The sequence below is a fragment of the Podarcis melisellensis genome (assembly GCF_964234715.1).
Source record: "Podarcis melisellensis genome assembly, chromosome: 5".
Lineage (NCBI taxonomy): Eukaryota > Metazoa > Chordata > Lepidosauria > Squamata > Lacertidae > Podarcis > Podarcis melisellensis.
The window spans coordinates 13,212,989-13,232,804 of NC_138537.1; the positions used below are offsets into that span (position 1 = coordinate 13,212,989).

Sequence of the window (19,816 nt, forward strand, 5' to 3'; positions counted from 1 at the left end):
GGAGAAGCACTTTGCAAAAGTATTACACTTACAGCCCATAATGTCTTGTCAATCACTTTGCCCCCCACCAGAGTATGGCAGCTTAACCCAATAAAATAATAATAATAATAATAATAATAATAATAATAATAATAATAATAAATTTTATTTATACCCTGCCCTTCCCAGGCTCAGGGCGGCTAACACCAGTAAAATTACAATAAAAACATAATAGGAAAAAAACCCACCAATTTAAAATACAGGTTAAAATATAATTTAAAATGCAGCCTCATTTTAAAAGTAGCCCATAGATCAAAACTATAAGGGGAGGGAAACATAAAGGTCAGACTGAGTCCAAACCAAAGGCCAGGTAGAACATCTCTGTCTTGCAGGACCTGCCAAAAGATGTCAAGTCCTGCAGGGCCCTAGTCTCTTGTGACAGAGCGTTCCACCAAGACAGGGCCAGCCCTGGCCCTAGTTGAAACCAATCTAGCCACTTTGTGACTTGGGACCTCCAATGTGTTGTCATTTGTGGACCTTAAGGTCCTCCACGGGGCATACCAGGAGAAGTGGTCCCGTAGGTATGTGGGTCCTAGGCCACATAGGGCTTTAAAGGTCAAAGCCAGCACCTTAAACCTGACCCTGTTCTCCACTGGGAGCCAGTGCAGTTGGTAAAGAACTGGATGAATGTGATCCCGTGTCAAGGACCCCGTAAGGAGTTCTGCACCCGCTGGAGTTTCTGGGTCAGCTTGAAGGGCAGCCCCACGTAGAGCGAGTTACAGTAATCAAGCCTGGCGGTGACCATCACATGGATCACTGTGGCCAGATCAGGGCGAGAAAGGTAAGGGACCAAATGCAGATCAAGAGGTGTTGCATGCCCAGTAATCAGCTAAACTGACAGCCACACGAGAAATATGTAAAATAACTAAGCAAGTATTAGACATCACCCCAGAATTGGCCCTACTAAACATCTTCCAAGACAACAATGCCCATTTACACCACAAAGAACTCATAACCCACCTACTTTCAGCAGCCAGAAACACCATAACCAGACACTGGAGAGACCTGTCAGGAGTAAGCATGGACCAATGGTACCAAATAGTATGGGAAACAGCCCTACTAGAAAAATTAACCAATAAACTGAAACTGACATGGGGACAAACAGAAGAAGACACCTTTACCCCGGTATGGCTCCCCTTTATCACGTACATAGCCCAACAAGACTATGACAATAATCCACCAACAGTATATAAATCAATATGGCTAACCTGACCCAAAACACCCACCCACCCCACTCACACACGAAAACAAAGATCACCACAGCCAATCACAAATGAACAGCCACATCCTAGGCCAACCCCAACCTCTCTCACCACCAAAGGAACACAAGTGAACAGCACAAGCAATGCTGACACCAAACCCTACATACATTAAGCATAATAGAAACATGCCACCCGACCCCACCCCCACCAATCTTCCCCCCCTCCACCCCTTTTTTCTCCCCCTAATGTCTCAGCAAATGAAACGTATTTGTAAAAATGTTACATGGAAAAAAATACGAGAGACACTACACATACTTCTGTAAAACAAGAAAATCTTTAATAATAATAATAATAATAATCTGAGAATCTATTATGTTCCATATGAGTGCCAGCATGTTCTCCCATCAAACCCATTCCATTCTCCACTGCAGTGGCGTAGCGTGGGGGGTGCAGGGGGGGCCGGCCGCACTGGGCGCAACATCTGGGGTTTAGGGTTAGGGGGCACAAATCCATGGGTTAGGGGGCGCAAATCCACGAGTTAGGGGGTGCAAATTACTTGCCTTGCCCCGGGTGCTGACAACCCACGCTACGCCACTGCTCCACTGTAGAGGGAGGGATGGGCAATAAAGTCTCAGGTCTAGAATGGTAGCATTAGGCCCCAGGTCTAGCTCTCACTGAAATGGTAAACCTGTACCCGGGTTCTTGAAACTGCAAAGAAGGGCTCCCATTAGAACGCTAAGACACTGAAGGTAAGTAAGGGCTATGCATAGAATGGGCCTTCTTGGCAGCAGCTGACTGACTTGCAGGTAATAAGGATCTTGGACAACAGTCTTTCCCATCATCTACCTGATCCTTTTAACTGGATATGTGAGGAATGGGACCTGGGGCTGTAGGCTTGTGTGTGCTATATTGCTGAGCCTAAGGCCCTGTGCTACATGTTTATCACCAGAGTGTCTATACAGTATAATTCTAGCTGACCTCAATTCTAGCACTCAGCTTTACCTGGCTGCATCTTGTTTTGAATATAAACCTGCTTTCTCATTGGCTATTAAAAATACAGCTTTCTACTCCAAAGCCAAAGAGAATCTCATCTTAAAGCAGTTGCAAAATAGCTCCCGGCCACAGGAAGTTGACTCATAAATGGAGTAAATCCAACGCGATCCATCCCTGGGAAAGGGGAAAAAAAAATCTCCTTAAATAATGCAAGGGCCAGTTATTTCTTCCTGCAACTGTGAGCGTTCATGTGTAATGCATTAAAACATGGTCCTTTTGCTGTTCCCGTTGTGTTTTATTCATTACTTTTATATACAACATGTCTAGGAAAGACTGATAAATATTTGAAATGGGCGAAAATGCATCACTTCTCATGTTCCCCAAGATGCAAGAAATCACGCTCTCTTTTTATTATTGTTGTACTCAGAAATCATTAAGGAAAAAATGCAGTAGACAAAAATCATTTCTCCCCCCTTGGCTCTATAATCACTATAATTATAAAACTATAATTATATCATTTCACATGCACAAATTCAAAGACAGTGTTTTACTTCCCCCCACCACCCCAATCACTGAAAGAGATTAGTGTGCAACTAATGAAAGCCAACATGAACAATGCTTTTGCATGACCCTAAAAGGCCAGTTTTCAAATCTGGATAATAATTAGCATCCTAGCAGTTCCTTCTTTTTCCATAGTTGTTTTCCCGGGACTGGGAAGGCACAGAAAGAAAAAGTTGCTACCAACTGAGAAAGCTGCAAAAGGAGTAGCAAATGGAAACAGTGTACTACAACATACCTTTGCACTTATTAGAGCGTGGCACAGTTTGTACTGAGTAGTTAAGACTGGATCAGTGTCTCTTGAGGTTTATAACTAAGCCACTCAAAATGTGCTGTAGGCTGCAAGTTGTTTCAGGAAATGAGTCCACCAGCAAAACTATTTTACTTACTTGCATTTCTTTTAAAGTTCAGTGGGTTATTAAACCATTAGAGGGTACAAAATGTTGATTAAAGTTCATCTTCTACCATATAAAGAAATAATTCCAGTTCTGATTCAAGGTGGATGCATTTTTATATCTATTTATGGCGCAGCCTACAGCAATCAACAGGCTTCAGGCGTTATATTTGAGCAGAGTTAAGCCTAAGGACCCGCTTTTAGCATCAAAAGTCATTGTGGGGCTGCAAGATGAGTTGGGAGTTCAGTAAAATCTGGGCAGACACCAGTTCAGGATTGTAGCCTGAACGAGGTTAGGCAATCAGCCATGTTTTCTTAGACGAACATGAACCCGTATCAAGGATTCCTTCTGTTGCTTGACAGTTCAGGCAGACTGTAGTAGGCTGTCCTTTGACTGCTGTGGCAATCACAGGAATGGGTGGCGCTGTGGTCCAAACCACTGAGCCTCTTGGACTTGCTGATCGGAAGGTCAGTAGTTCAGATCCGTGCGATGGGGTGAACTCCCGTTGCTCTGTCCCAGCTCCTGCCAACCTAGCAGTTCAAAAGCACGCCAGTGCAAGTACCGGTAGATAAATAGGTACCACTGTGGCGGGAAGGTAAATGGTGTACCCAGGCACTCTGGCTTCCATCACGGTGTCCCATTGCTCCAGAAGTGGTTTAGTCATGGCCTAGAAAGCTGTCTGTGGACAAACGCCGACTCCCTCGGCCTGAAAGTGAGATGAGCACCGCAACCCCATAGTCGCCTTTGACTGGACTTAACCGTCCAGGGCTCCTTTACCTTTTTACCTATGGCAATCCCAACATGCAAACAGACTCCTGGGGCCATGTGCAAAACACTAATCCCAGCCAAATCCAGCAGTTCTCTGCTTCTACCAAGAGATGGCAATACAGCCTTCTCTGGCTCTGCAAAAATCAATCCATTAGGGGTTATGCAGTTATCCTGCCCTCTTAAAAGACTTTCCTTCTTCTGCTGCTTTTACATCCAAAATACTTCTTCCTCCAACTCACCCTATTTATCTCTTCTGCACTTCACACTCTCAGCGGCTCCTCTCTGCGACAAGCCATTTTTGTATCTCCATTTCCATCTCCCAAGAAAGCTGTTTAAGTGCGTCTGCCCTGTGTCAGAGCAAAAGCCAGCTGTCCAAGAAGAGAAACCTTCTTACAGAGAATTTGAAGTGCCCTATATGTGTTTTACATATCCCACCGGCAACCCGCATCAAAGTAACTTGTGCTGCTTCTGGCAAAGCAAACGCTGGTCACATGGTGACTCAAGACCCCTCTCGTCATGTTAGCAACATAATCTGCAAAGCTGTTTTGACTCACTGCTGACACACATCAGGAGAGGCACATTACAGTAATAGTGCGCTTTCCTCATCTGAAACTTGTCAGCGGCGGAACAAAGTTATTCCTCAAACTATGCTTCTGACAGCTGGTCGGTGTTTGCTATGAGACAATCTGTACCATTATAATGCAATGATTGCCAAATATGTGAAATCATACCTCCCCACACCAATTTAGGAGAGAATCCACAAACAGCCACTGAATATACTCATCTCTGGCACAACCTCAACTATGCAAATACTCTATGATGGGCTGGGGGGTTTCCCCCCTCAGCCTAAGGACCACATTTCCATCTGGGCACCATTCTGAGGGCCACATGTTAAGTGGGAAAAGCAAAAGGCAGACATGGATGGAGCAGCGGGTGTACAGAAGACTAGTTTCTATACATGCAGGGCTGTCTTAAGCATATATGGCGCCGGGGTGCAAAGATCCACCTACCCCCAGGTTGGCAGTCCTAGGGGCGCAGGAGGGAGGGCGGAGCCAGCTGGCCACCTCAGCATCTCACTGGCTCAGTCACCCCTGAACTCGTAGCACAGAGCCACCTGCAGCAGAAGAGCCCGCCACAGTGCTCTAACCGACGGGTGGGCTCTTCCCCAGACTCATCTCTTGGGTCCCGGACTCTCGGCCTGGCACCCCTGAGAGACCGGTGCCCGGGTGCCCCGCACCCCTAGCGCCTATGGGTAAGACGGCCCTGTATACATGCACATGCACACCTCTCCACCTTCCTTCTTGACTAGCAAGAGAGAATATCAGAGTTCAATGACACATTCCAGCCAGGCAAAAAATATTTTTGAGACATGGCCAGAGAGGGATGTGGCCTGTGGAGAGTAGGTGTGGCCTATGGAGAGTTCTGAGGGCCAAATAAATACCCTGGGCCTGAGGTTCTCCACCCCTGCTTTACAAGGTACCTATGCAGATATTTGCTTGGATAGCTCAGTTGGTAAGAACATGACACTCTTAATCCCAAGGTTGTGGGTTTGAGCCCCAAGTTGGGCAAAAGTTTCCTGCATTGCATGGGTTTAGAATAGATGACCCTCATGGTCCCTTCCAACTCTAATATTCTAATATGTTAGTGACCTCAGGGCCAATTCACATGACCAACATTATTGCCAGGGTTGGAGACTCCATACCTGAAAATAACCACATCCTATGCTGCTCTGGCTAGTCATGCTGGCCACATGACCCAGAAGCTGTACACTGGCTCCCTCAGCCAATAAAGTGAGATGAGCACTGCAACCCCAGAGTCGGTCACAACTGGACCTTGCAGTCAGGGGTCCCTTTACCTTTTTTATGTCCAGGTTAGGGGGAGGTGGGGGCTAGCGAGTGCATGATGGGGCAAATCAACACAGCCCTGCTCCCTTTTCACATTTTGATAGAATATGAACTGAATAAGACTACAGTGAACTGGCATTCTGAACTCCTTGCCACAAACTCCCACCACCCAACTCTTCCCAATATGGATGAATTTAGGGGATTTCTGAGTACTGCATTCTCCCATACAAATCTCCCCGAGCTTTGGGAGAGGCCCTTCTCTCAGTCCTACCACCCTCACAGGAATGCTTGATGGATATGCCAGAGAGGGCCTTCTCAGTGGCTGCTCCTGCACTTTAGAACTCCCTCCCTAGAGAAGCTCAACTGACTCCTTTGTTGTCTTTTCGCGGGCAGGTGAAGACTGCTGTATTCAGACAGGTCTTTGGGAACTGACTGTTTTTCAAGAAAAGGATTTTTAATTTCACTCTGCTGTTTCACTGTCTGTATTTTAATAGATTTATATTTATATCATTTTAATTCTATCATATTGTTCTATTCATATGGCTTTAATTCTAATAATCAATTTTTAGCTGTTACTTTTTACATGCTTTTAGCTTTTTGCATTTTATCTGGTTTGCTTCCATTTGCGCAAGCCGCCTTGAGTCCCATTCTAGGGACAATGCGGGATATAAATTATAGCAACAGCAACAACATCTTCAAATATATTAAGGACGGTCACATGGAAGAGAGAACAAGCTTGTTTTCTCCTGCTCTGGAAGGTAGGACTCGAACCAATAGCTTCAACTTACAAGAAAGGAGATTCCGACTAAACATACAGACAAACTTTCTGACAGTATGAACTGCTTGACAGTGGAATGGACTCCCTCGGGAGGTTGTGGACTTTCCTTCCTCGGGAGGTTGTGGACTTTCCTTCCTCGGGAGGTTGTGGACTTTCCTTCCTCAGGAGGTTGTGGACCTTCCTTCCTTGGAGGTTTTTAAGCAGAAGTTGGCTGGCCATCTGTCATGCATTCTACAATTCTCTGATTCCATGAACAACAACAACAACAACAACTGTTGAGAATGATGGCCAAGGTGGAAGAGTGAGGAAATCCTGACTAAAGAACTATGGCAGGAGAAACTGATGGACTATGCAGAATTGGCAAAATTGACACATAAACTACGGGACAAGGATAACTGTGATTTTAAAGATGAATGGGGACCGTTTACAAAGCATTTAAAGATGCAACAAAGTGAACTGGACTCCTTGGCAGGCTTTGAATAAACACTCACAAACTTTATATTGATAATAACCAGTTAGATAAATTAAGGATTTATACAATTTTGTAACATGCAGAGAATAGCATTTACAGTGGTACCTCGGGTTAAGTACTTAATTCATTCCAGAGGTCTGTTCTTAACCTAAAACTGTTCTTAACCTGAAGCACCACTTTAGCTAATGGAGCCTCCTGCTGCTGCTGCGCCGCCAGAGCATGATTTCTGTTCACATCCTGAAGCAAAGTTCTTAACTTAAGGTACTATTTCTGGGTTAGCGGAGTCTGTAAGCCGAAGCGCATGTAACCTGAAGCGTATGTAACCCGAGGTACCACTGTATAGAGAAACTAGAAATTGGAACTGAGGGAAGTTGGGGGGGGAGGGGAGGGGGGATTGTTTTATGGGAGGGGAGAGGGGGGAAATAGGGGGGAATTAAGGTGGCACTGTGGGTTAAACCACAGAGCCTAGGACTTGCTGACCAGAAGGTCGGCGGTTCGAATCCCCGCGACGGAGTTAGCTCCCGTTGCATGGTCCCTGCTCCTGCCAACCTAGCAGTTTGAAAGCACATCAAAGTGCAAGTAGATAAATAGGTACCGCTCCAGCAGGAAGGTAAACGGCATTTCTGTGTGCTGCTCTGGTTTGCCAGAAGTGGTTTAGTCATGCTGGCCACATGACCTGGAAGCTGTACTCCCCGAGCTGCTCCCTCGGCCAATAAAGTGAGATGAGTGCCGCAACCCCAGAGTCGGCCATGACTGGACCTAATGGTCAGGGGTCCCTTTATCATTTACCTATGTTTTAAGATAATATGTTTTGTTTAAATTCCTAATAATTTTTTATTTATTTTTTAAGAGAAGATGGCTAAGATACCAGCTGCTTGTTCCTGCTTTCCCTCACACATTTTGCAACTACAGGCAAGGGTGTCTGAAGCTAGAAAGAGCAAGGAAAGCAAACAGTCAAGGAAATCGCAACATTCCTGTTCCATCTATGAAGAAAAGAAGAGGTTGCCATGATGGTGGTGAGCGGGCAGCAGCACTCTGAAGAGGAAGCCTGCAGCTTGAGCAGCGCACCTCTACAGTAGCTACTTGAACCAGCGACCTATACATTAAGAGTCGAACTTGAGAGCCAGCTCTCGGACCGACAGGGTTCTTGCTGCTGACATCGGCTGAAAGATGAATTGCACCCCTGGCGTGCTTAGCATTAAGGTAAAACCATTTCCACACTTTGGTACAGAATGGGCCAGAGTAATGAAACATTCTGATTCAAAGGATGGCGAACACACTCTGACCTCCCACGTCTTATTGTGAGGAGTGTAGTCAAAAGCGATAGAGGCGAGTATGCCTGAACCCTGACATATAATAGGAGCAGGTCCTATGGTAACCACTTTAATCTTGCAGTAAATGATCTAGCCTCACTTTGACATCGATTCCTTCTTTTCTTTTTTCTTTGAAAGCAACATGTGCATTAACAGTCTTTTTTTCTACTCAACAAAATCCTCTTAGCATTGAATGATCACCTCTCCTTCCCCCCCCCCCTACTGCTTGAAAAGTAAAACTGTTTGAAACCATCTAGGTGGGCAACCCCCTAAAGTCATCATTACACTGCCAGGGAAAGGGCGATGCTGCTGTAGATTTCAATTAAGCATGATGCAGCTGCTAAAATGCAGCTGCAGTGCCTTTTAAAAGCTTCCGCCGGCACACAGCTGCGGCCCAGTCTTGCTGCACTGGAACTTTGATCAGCTACCCAGGCGCTAGTGACAACCTAAAGAGACTATGGCAATGTGTTCGGGGCGAGAATGCCTTTGAAGATGGTTTGGAAACTGCAGCTCTTGAAAAATGCGGCTGCTCATGCGGAAGTTGCAGAGAGGCACTCAGAGCACGTTGCCCCAATATTGTATCAGTCGCACTGCTTGCCAGTTCATTCCCATGCATGATTGAAACTATTGGTTATGACTTTTAAAGCCCTTGATGAGTTGGGACCAAGTTACAGTGGTACCTCGGGTTAAGTATTTAATTCATTCCGGAGGTCTGTACTTAACCTGAAACTGTTCTTAACCTGAAGCACCACTTTAATGGGACCTCCTGCTGCTGCCGCGCTGCATGATTTCTGATCTCATCCTGAAGCAAAGTTCTTAACCTGAAGCACTATTTCTGGGCTAGCGGAGTCTGTAACCTGAAGCGTATGTAACCTGAAGCATATGTAACCCGAGGTACCACCATACTTGAAAGTTGACTCGCACCAATACAAAGTGCCCAGACCTTGTAATCAGCTTCAGAGGCCCTGCTTATGGGCCCATTATTAAACTTGTGGGCACATGGGACAGGGTTTCTTCAGCAGTGACACCCCTCTCCAATTTTTGGAGTTCTATTCTCCAGTGGCAGAGCAAGCTGATCGAGCACCAGTCCAGGGGTGGGGTGGAGTGAGCCGGGGCAGGAAGCTCCACAGGGCCTCTAAGGAGTCTGCCTGCCTCTTTCCACTCAGCCACCCTACAGCTGAGGGGGAGGCAGGGGGCTGACTGTTTGGGGCAGCGCGGAGACTGCGTGCGCCCAAGCCACCGCGTCACTCCCAGGAGAGGCACATGGCTTGAGCGCGCTGCAGACCCCGCGGTGAGTGCCCCCCGGCATTTTGTCACCCCCCCAGTGGTGACACCCGGGGCGGCCCGCCCCTACTGCACCCCTTGCTCCGCCCCTGCCCTTCTCCAATCCTGAGAGCAAAAGGGGGAAAAATGTGAGTATGTTGAAGAGGAGGGGATGTTCACTCTGTTGGGATATTCCGTTCCACCTTAAGGAACAGGCATGTTTGTTGTGTGTCACATGCCTGTTTACACTCCAGCACAGCTTGCTGGGATCTTCCGTTTGTGTATAGCTTTTGCCGTCTTGCTTTGGACATGAAGGAGATCAGACATGTTTCCCTTTTGTCCTGATGTATGCTGAATAAACTGTAAATATGCTCACACAACTTCTCCTGCCACTTCTGTTGCATAGTGTTTACTCTGCTGAGTAGCATGCCCTAGCTTCTGAAGCTCGGGTCGCAGATGCTGCATCAAGGACTGGAGATCACCCAGCACACCGGCCAGTGGGCTGGAGCCAGCTGGGGGCCTGCCAATTGCCCCCGTTTCCTTGGCTGCATGCCAACACACTCTAGGAGTGGTTAGGCTAGTGAAAATAGCAAGTGAACAGGAAGGTCAAACAATCCCTCATGTGTTGTGGATTTTTGAAGATGTACTTACTAACATCTTCCATAGGTGACAGGGTCCCTGGACGTTTGACGGTCTATTGATCCCTGTGCCACCACTGTGCTCTCTTCCCCGCTGCCACCAACCCGTTACTCTCAGGTACACACTGAGTCCAGACAGTAGTTAAAATTAAACCAAATACAGTGGTACCTCGGGTTACATACGCTTCAGGTTACATACGCTTCAGGTTATAGACTCTGTTAACCCAGAAATAGTGCTTCAGGTTAAGAACTTTGCTTCAGGATAAGAACAGAAATTGTGCTCCGGCGGCATGGCGGCAGCAGGAGGCCCCATTAGCTAAAGTGAAGAATAGTTTCAGGTTAAGAACAGACCTCCGGAACGAATTAAGTACTTAACCCGAGGTACCATTGTAAACAAGTTTATTTTATAAGCATTAACAAGTTTATGGTTTCTCAGATAATTTTCTTGTCAGTTTCTTAACCTTAGTTTCTTTACTGGCCTATACCTTCCTAATACCTTCTGACTGATGATCTCAACTGTTTGACTGACTCCTCTTAACAGATTCTCTCACTCTCTCACATCAGACTAGCCCAGTGTTTCCCAACCTTTTTTTGGCAAAGGCACACTTGTTTGATGAAAAAAATCTCGAGGCACACCACCATTACAGCCCCGTGACGTCAGCGCGCAGCGTCACGCCGGGAGGGACGCACGAAAGTGTAACTTTCAATTTTTTCCCCTCCCCCTTGCCGGGGAACCTCCAAGTGGGGTGTGAAGCGAGCGTACCTCAAGACCGAAACGCCTAATTCCTAGGGGGAAAGCATAACTGGGCGTTAACCGATCGCAAACCCTGTCCTAGCCCATTAACATAGGAAATTAACATATACAACGCGGCAAGACACCGGTTTTGGAATCCGTTCCTTCCCCCTCTCGTCTGCCGAGTTGGTCCCTGCCCCTCTTGTGAGACTCGCCGCCGGGTCCGCTCTCGCGCACATAGCCCGGCGAGAGGGCGCCTTCCCTGCGCGCGCGCCTGAGCGCGCGCCTGCGCGCTCTGTGCCCCCTCCCCCTTTTCGGCCCAGCGCGCCGCCTTGCCTGTTCGTGCGCCGCGCGTGTGAGGCGAGCGGGAAGGCCGCGTAGCCCCCCATGCAGGAGACCCAGGAGAGCCCGGCGGCCGCCGAGACCCCCGCTGCTCTGCCCGCCCAGGACGAGGGGCCCGGAGGAGGAGGAGGAGAGCCCGGCGGCGGTAGCGGAGGAGAAAGAGGCGGCGGCGGCAGCAGCAGCGGCGACTCGGAGGCCGAGCTGCCGGACGGGCCTTCCGCGGAGGAGCCTGAGGGGAAGAAGGAGCCGGAGCCCGAAAAAGGCGGCGGCGAGGAGAAGGAGGAGGCGGAGGAGGAGACGCCGCGAAGCAGCAGTGGCGAGGAAGAGGAGGCCGCTGGTGAGCATCGGGAGCAGCTGCAACCGTCTTCGCCTCCGGCCGCTGGGCCGCCTTCGCCGCCTCAGGAGCCGCCCGAGGTTGCCGCTGTAACCGCCGCCGCAGAGGAGCCGCCGGAGCGGCACACTAGGCAACATCTCGCGGCACACTACTGTGCCGCGGAACACCGGTTGGGAAACACTGGACTAGCCCAACCCACAGACTTATCCTCCCTCTCTCTTCTCTAACTCCAGACTGACTTCTTAACAACTCTGACTCTAACTCTTACTCCTCCCCTTGGGTTCCTACAGGTTAGTCATTTTACAATTAGTTAACCCTTTCCTTATGAACCCAGTGTGATGTCACACACTGAGGAGGGCAAACACCACAGTGACACACTGACACCCACAAGCCATTCCTCTCACTTAGAAGTGTAGGGTTTGACGGGACCCCAAGAATCTTCTACTCCATGCCTTCTGCAATGCACAACAGGCCTGATTCTCACATCAGAAGCCAAAGGAGAGAGCCACCGTCAGGCAACTTGGTCCAAGCCCACTTCATACAGCAAGCACATTTCGTTTGAATATGCCCATGTGGTGAAAATGGACTTATAATTAGGCAGCTATTAATGTCTGCAGATCAGCTCTGTGGAGCTGTAGCAGAGCTTCTGGCCTGCTCTGTTTGGCTTATTTCAGCCCGAAAGCCTGCAAGCCTGACAGGTCCCCGTCATCTTTGCCTTTGCCTTTGATCTTCCGCATCAGAAATGTAAATGCAGATTCATTTAACAATCTTTTGCTGTGTTCTTGCCCTTTGATCAGACCTGTTCAGTTCAGCGTATTTGCGATTATGCCTCCCTTCCCTAGCCAGTAATGGGCCATTAAGGCTAATCAAAGACCTATACAATTCAACGGTTTTACTAGACTGCTCCATAGGGAGAAAAGTGTAATTCTTTCCATTTTATTTTCATCCATTGTTGCCCTAATATGAATACCTAATTAAGTTGCTCTGTCCACCTGGGCCCAAAGGAAATTGTCCCAAGTCCCACAGGCTGCTGAATGAGTTCTGTCCTCACAAAATTGTCAAGCTTGTATAAGTAAAAGGCCTCAATCCCGTTCAACTTTCTCTGCTTGCTGTCTGTTGCTGTCATCTGTTTACTATGGTTGCCTTCGGCACTCACTATTCTGCAGGACGGATCAAAGCTCATGCCGGAGGTTTGCACAGTAAAACAATGTAGGCCTCCAATATCTGAAAGACCACCTTCTTCACTACAGAACTTGGGTATTAATATCAGCACAGGGGACTCTCCAGGTAATTCTATCACCCTCAGAAGGTTAGACAGTGGTAATGCAAGAAAGGGCAGTCTCTGTGGAACACCCTCCACACCACAGAGGAGCATCTGGCAGCATAGCTACGGACCTTCCAAGTGTCCCTCCTTTCCAGTGATAGTCCAGAATTTACAGAAGTCGCCTCAGTTTCTGATTTGATCCTGCTTTTCCTTAGGACACCCCTATTTTCATTGGAGAAATTTTGTAGGGTATGGACGGACGTCTCTATTTTCGTCAAAGGTTATGGAGTTGTGCAACCCCTGAGCCAAAGAAATAAGTAACTATACAACCTTCTGAAGACATCTGAAGATATTTTTTTTAAAAAAAAGTTTAATGTTTATTATGTTTTTATATATGCTGGAAACCACCCAAAGTGACTAGGACAACCCAATCAAATTGGGGGGGGGGTATTATTATTATTATTATTATTATTATTATTATTATTATTAAGACCCCTATTTTAATTGGATAAATGTTGGAGAGTATGTAACTATGCAATTTTTGTCATACGCTAAAGATGTACCTCTTTACCCTGGCCTTTGGCAGTGGAGATGTATATTTTTAACACTCAGCATATGCTTGTGATTGTAATTTGGTTTAGCTGTTTGAATGCTGCATTTTAAATCAGTACAACATACCTCAGGACTTTGCGGGTGAAGGGTAGATAAACAATAACAATGTGAATCAAAGGGCATAGTTACCCTAGCACGGAGGTTCTCAAACTTTTTTCTCTCGGTCACACTTTCAGAATAACAATTTTGATCACGCCACACTGAACTTTTTTATGGATGAGAAATACATTGGAAAACAAACACAAACTGCTAACAGAACACAACTACTTTATAATACGACCATGGGACATCCAGAAAGTATTAAACAATGCAGGTATATAAAGACATGAATGATTCCCAAAATATAATATTGATTGGTCTTGAATATTCCTGCCACACTTGCCATCCTCTCCTGCCACATCAGTGTGGTATGCCACACCCTTTGAGAACTACTGCCCTAGCGCAACACACCACTTTTTTTAAAACAACCACAACAACCAAACCATAACTTTTGTGGTTAGCAAAGTGCTAGGGAAACACACTGGAAAAAATGTGGGATTAATTGGATGGTGTATAAAAACCTTGCAAACAAGTCAGGATTGGCAGCAAGTTCTACAGGGTTTCAGGCATATGTTTTGGTTTGTTTCCTAGCCCTATCTGGAGATGCCAGGCATTCAACTTAGGACTTTTACATTCAAAGCATGTCCCTTACCACTGAACCGTAATTCTTCCCTAACACTTCACAGCACACACACAAAATGTGGATGTGGGCACCATATTGCATATTTAGCTATGCCAGAAGGGAGGAGGAAACAAGCATTTTGCTGTTAATTATTATTTTTAACAAGGGATGCGGGTGGTGCTGTGGGTTAAACCACAGAGCCTAGGACTTGCCGATCAGAAGGTCGGTGGTTTGAATCCCCATGACGGGGTGAGCTCCTGTTGCGCAGTCCCTGCTCCTGCCAGCCTAGCAGTTCAAAAGCACATCAAAGTGCAAGTAGATAAATAGGTATCGCTCCTGCAGGAAGGTAAACGGCATTTCCATGCGCTGCTCTGGTTCGCCAGAAGCAGCTTAGTTATGCTGGCCACATGACCCGGAAGCTGTACGCCGACTCCTTCGGCCAATAAAGCGAGATGAGCGCCGCAACCCCAGAGTCGGTCACGACTGGATCTAATGGTCAGGGGTCCCTTTACCTTTTATTATTTTTAACAAAACTTGGAAATAAAACCATTTGTTTAGTTTTTAAAACAGCAGCAGCATCAACAGCAACACTGGTTCATCAAGTAACAGAATCCTAACATGGAGCGGTCAACTAAGCTATGAAACAATGTTTCCTTTAAAGTGAGCTCTCTGCACCGTGTTATTTGAGCCAAATGTTATATGCCTTTGTGGCATATTTGGAAATACAAAGTTACTGAAAGTCATTTACTCACCATAAGTTCTTCACCATATTCTCTAGTCCTTATAAGGCCTATTCATTTCTGAACAGAGTTCTCCAGACCAGATAAAGAATATGTAAGAAGCCTGAGGGAAAGTAAATGCATTTCATCAACAGCGAACAACACAGTAACCTCCCAACATCTGAGTTGCTGCTTCTGCTAATCAGGAGAGAGGGGAGAAGGGGTGAGGCAGTGGTGAGGTTGATGTGGCTCAAACACACCAGCAGAGCCAATTAAGTGTTCCTGCTGGTGTGTTTGCACCATGCCAACCTCCCCAACACCTCTCCCCTCTATCTTCCAGTAAGCAGCTTTGACTCTGCTGTCAGGATACCAGGTGAGTACCACCGCCCCACCATGTTGTCAACAACTGCATTTCAGTATGAATTGTTACACTGCATGCTCAAGGCAGTAAGCCTCATGACTACGTGAGAATATGTTAAACAGCTTACAGTGAATGTTTAGGAATGAGTGTGAATTCCACAGAGTAAGTTGGTAACAAAATTGTGATGATCTCATACACAAACCATGCTTATGCATGAGGGTTGCCTGGTAGGCCTGCTCCAAGGACTTATGTTCCTGTTCTCTGAGAATAATGTGAGAATTAATAGGCAATCTAACTAACCTTAAGTCATTAAATAATACTTGTTCAGAAATTGCTTCTGTTGTCTTCCCTGGCTGACAAACACTATACATTTCTCCCCCCCTTAAGAGTATAACATCATACTGGAATTAATTGGCTCTGTAAAAAAGAGAGAGAAAGCCCATTAAAAGCATGTTTAGCAGCTGGATTCAACATCTGCCTTGACTAGGCCATTAATGCTTGATTAATGAGTTAATTTATGAGACTTCATGTAAAAATATCAAGAGCACCTAAGTAATTTAGGATCCGCAAGAGCCCAATTCTCAGGTCACTCTTGCACATGCCTTCTCTACTTCATAGGGTAGTGGGCTCTTCTTCATTTTTAAATGCTATCTTTCTACAAGCCTAGTAGATAGTAGAAAGTCACAGGAAGGCTTGTAGCTCAGTGGTTCAGAAACTGTGTCTTGCATGCAGAATTCCTGGGTTCAATCTCTGGCATCTCCAAGTAGGACTAGGAATGCCCTATGTCTGAAAACCAAGAGAGCCTCTCCCAGTCACTGCAGTGATGCTTGTTGTTGTTTAGTCATTTAGTCGTGTCCGACTCTTCGTGACCCCATGGACCAGAGCACGGCAGGCACTCCTGTCTTCCACTGCCTCCCATAGTTTGGTCAGACTCATGCTGGTAGCTTCGAGAACACTGTCCAACCATCTCGTCCAACAACAGTAACACCAAGTGAAACACATAAGGATGCCCTGATGGACCAGTCCAGTGGTCCATTTAGTAGAGCATCCTGTTCTCACAGTGGTCAACCAGATGCCTATGGGAAGCCAGCAAGCAGGACCTGAGTGCAACAGCACTCTTCCCACCTGCGATTCCCAGCAACAAGTACTGAGAAGCTTCCAACAGTGGAAGTAGAATGTAGCCATTCTGGTTAGTAGCCTATGATAGCCCTCGCCTTCAAGAATTTGTCTAATCCTATTTTAAAGTCACCCGAGGTGGTGACCGTCTTGGCCTCTTGTAGGAAAGCAGGAGACAAAAGAAATGAAATATACATCTCTAGGGAGGGAAAGTATAATTAATTTGTAGGTCTTTGAACTGCTAGCAGATTTCTTCTTGTTGTTGCAACAGACTAACAGTCTTTACATCTCAGCTCAGAGATTTTTTGCGTTTAAAAAATATGCTAGGAATTTAATGTTCAGTACTTAATATTTTAAACAGAATCTACAGATTTGCCTAGAATATTTTTAGAAAACAAACTTCTGCTTCAGCTGTGGGCACAGCTACCACTTCCACGTTTCCATGGAAACTGGGCAGCAACAGAAGACCTGACATCCTGAAGGAAGAAACTCTTTGAAGTTTGTAAAATATGGTATAATAAACATACCAATGAGTAAAATATACTCTCCATGTTATTGTTATTTCGTATTTCCTAGGCTATGAATGTCTTGTCAGAATTCTCTAGGGAGAAGAAAAGTAGAAGGTGGACACAAAGTAGACTATGAGGATGTTCAGCTGTAGTCAATTTGGTTTTCCCCAGCTGTGGTTGGACTCCAACTCCCATTAGCCCTAGGAAGAATGGGTAGTCAGGGATGAAGGGAGCTGTAGTCCTGGGGAAAACCATGGGGAAATCCATGATAGGTTACTCTCATTCTACATTTATAATGCACCATTTGTAGAACAAACTACACTCAAGTAAATTGCTGCAGTTTCCCTTTTTTTACAATTTTATTTTGATTTTCAAAAGTTAATTACATATATGGTTCCCCCCAATATTTTTAACCAATGTAAACTTCCCGTCCACCCCTCCACAGTTTCCTTGTTTCCCCTTATCCTGCTGCATATTATATAAATTGCTGCAGTTATTTCCAGAGGTTTTTTTTTCCAGCCAGAACCCACCAGAACTCAGATCCTAGGGCAGATTACAACAATTTAAAATTCCAATTGAAATATAATTAAAACAGATCACCATCACAGGAATAGAGTGGGCTCTGAAAAATCACATCTCAGGTGTCAGAGGCCAGGATAAAGAGCTATGTCTTCAGCATTTGCCAAAAGCCTGCAGAGTTAAGAAGCCAAACACACCTCTGCAGGGAGAGGATTCCACAACTTGGGTTCTGCCTCAGAGAATGCTCTCTGCCGGGCTGCCACCATCTCAAAATTCATAGTGAGGTGGAACTACCAAGAGGGCTGACTCTGGTTGTCCTGGGAAGCTCTGTAGTGAAGGAGGCAATCTTTCAGATATTTGGTGCTTAAGTCATTTAGGGCTTTAATGTGAGCACCCTGAATTTGGCCCAGAAATGAACTTGGAAGCCAATGTTGTTGTTGTTTAGTCATTTAGTCGTGTCTGACTCTTCGTGACCCCATGGACCAGAGCATGCCAGGCACTCCTGTTTTCCACTGCCTACCACAGTTTGGTCAAACTCATGTTCGAGAACACTGTCCAACCATCTCGTCCTCTGTCATCCCCTTCTCCTTGTGCCCTCCATCTTTCCCAACATCAGGGTCTTTTCCAGGGAGTCTTCTCTTCTCATGAGGTGGCCAAAGTATTGGAGCCTCAGCTTCAGGATCTGTCCTTCCAGTGAGCACTTGGGGCTGATTTCCTTCAGAATGGATAGGTTTGATCTTCTTGCAGTCCATGGGACTCTCAAGAGTCTCCTCCAGCACCATAATCCAAAAGCATCAATACTTCGGCAATCAGCCAATGTTGGCCGCCCCTAATGTTTCCACTGATGGGGATGGGGCAGGGTGGCAAGGTCAGGCTTGTGCAGATAGATGGGCAGCTGTACTGCATTGGCTCCACTGATAAATCTGTGCTGCCACTACATCAGTGCTACCCTGTCCTGACCCGTTCAGATGCTGGTGTCAGGAGGGCGATTCTGTATCTTTCCCCATCACACTGCACCCTCCAGGTGCTTCTGCCAAACTTGGAGTTCCTTCAGGCCTTCTGATTCCTATCTCTTGAGCATTGATGGTGCTCTTTTGGCTACATGAGGATCCTCAGTCAGTGGATGAGTTTGCTGTTGGTATATATGATGAACTCCACTGGGGAAGATCTATTACCCAGGTTGTTTGCAAAAAATAAACAAAGCCCACTGTGGCCTTTCTACTTAATAAACCAGTATAGAGTTCACTGCTGTTCTGAAAAACCAACAACCCTGTTCTAGGAAAATTACTTCTTGCTTATATCAGTTAATTTTTAGCCCTGAAGTCCCTGCGCTAGCTGTTGAGAAAGATCTGCTACCTGTCGTACGACTGAAGGCTCTCACTAAACCAAACCAACCAACTGCAGAGGATTAGGCTGCAACCGCCGCCACTGCTGCCACTATCAGGGAAACCACAAGTTACAGGCAGTTCATTTTACAAAAACGTAATGGAGTGTAGGGCTCTGGCTGTTTAATACAAGCACTGTCAAGGCATCTAAGCAAAAAAACCACCCCCCCCCCAAACTTCAACTGTCATCGTTGACAAGCTGTGCAGAATTATTTGTCACACAACACTAGATAAGAAACTTGTAGCATAGTGCATGGTGTTGCAGCCATATGTTTCCAAATGCCAACTGGCGGTGGCATGTACATTGTACAATGTTGGAAATAGAATACTAGCACATACTGAAACATGGATGCTAAGTTTAGTTTACTCACCCACCCCTTGTTAAAGCATTGGCCTTTAGTTTGATTCAACAGGGATCTTATTGGGGTTTTATGAGTTACTGACCAGGCCCTCACCAGGAGAAAAGACAGGCTCAGCCACTGCTTGATGTCTGGTGGCAACAGATCAACGCTTGGGACCGCCCACAATTTGCAGAAATTTTGAATTCTGAGTGGCAGTGTCACAAGAGCTTGAGGATTTTAGCTACTCTTCTCCAACTTGGTGACTTTATTTTTAACTCCGACTTGTATCACTGGTTTTGAAGCATATCACATGAAAACCTCCAAGTGGGTTTGGTTGTTTTGTTGTTGTTGTTGTTTTTAACATTTAAGTGGTGTACAGATTCCATTGAATAAATACATAAATAAAGTCCACCTCCACCATGCTGCATATCTAGAATGGTTCCACATGTTTAGCCATGTGCACAAAGCCCTGATTTGCATATCTATTTCCCCTCGAAAATAAGGTAATGGAGATGGACCAAATTGACCCTTTATGCACATGCCTATATGTGTGGAGCCTTACGTAAGAAAATCTTTTAAGTGCACATTTGAAGAAAGGTAAGCAGCTATGTTTCCCCCACATAAAGAACCCATGTATGGACTGAAATGTTATAATAC

General features: G+C 46.0%; 1 protein-coding gene across 2 annotated transcripts in view; it reads right to left on the reverse strand.

The window, feature by feature from the left end:
- NAALADL2 (N-acetylated alpha-linked acidic dipeptidase like 2) overlaps positions 1–19,816 on the reverse strand; it is a 777,627-nt gene that overhangs the window by 654,425 nt on the left and 103,386 nt on the right. Inside the window, exon 3 of one of the 2 annotated variants that reach the window (XM_081910934.1) lies at positions 14,962–15,052. The exons of the other annotated variant lie outside the window; for it this stretch is intronic. The gene's annotated coding sequence lies outside the window, so the exon portion shown is untranslated. The remainder of the gene's footprint in view (positions 1–14,961; positions 15,053–19,816) is intronic. 2 annotated transcript variants of the gene reach the window in all.